This window comes from Triticum aestivum, chromosome 2D (genome assembly GCF_018294505.1).
Source record: "Triticum aestivum cultivar Chinese Spring chromosome 2D, IWGSC CS RefSeq v2.1, whole genome shotgun sequence".
In the NCBI taxonomy this organism is placed as follows: domain Eukaryota; kingdom Viridiplantae; phylum Streptophyta; class Magnoliopsida; order Poales; family Poaceae; genus Triticum; species Triticum aestivum.
In genome coordinates this window covers 648,192,029-648,192,655 of record NC_057799.1, presented here as the reverse complement: position 1 = coordinate 648,192,655, position 627 = coordinate 648,192,029, and positions in this window count along the sequence as shown.

Here is a 627-nt window from a genome sequence, read left to right as displayed (position 1 = left end):
CCTAAAGCGAGTGTGGGGGAAAACACTCGAGCGAACCAAAAACATGTGCCCTTGCCGAGTGCCACCTGAAAACGACTCAGCAAATATAGGGCACTAGGCAAACGCAGAGACATGTGTCCCAGCTCGGCGCAGATGGCGGCTTGTTGACTGTTTTCTATATGTGACAATCAAGCGTAATTTATTAGTACTGTTCATGTTTGCCCATTGTCAGCCAGGCGGCACTCAGCAAACATTTTTACTTATTTTAATCTGGTGTATGCTTTGCCGTGTGCCCGAAGCTTGGACTGAGCTAGATGGGTGAAGCGGTGATGGTGCCTGTTTTCTCTTATCTGCGTGCTTTTAGTTCACCGATGCAGGTGCGGATGGAGTTGAGGCTCTGTTATACTGGCTGTCAACGGCTGGGCTCCCTACATGGGGCTTGATAGGTGGAAAGGCTCAAGGCTCCGGTGGAAGTTTAGTCTTCGACGAGGATTGATGCCGGCGATGATGGCGCTCAATGGTGTCTTTCTCCTCCTTTGAGGGATTGCCGAAGAGTGTTTCCTCTCAGCTCGATAGCTGTTGTTGCTGCCATGGAGGTTTTTAGCGTGACCAACCCTTTTCCATGGTTTGCCAGGCGGTCGTGGGCGG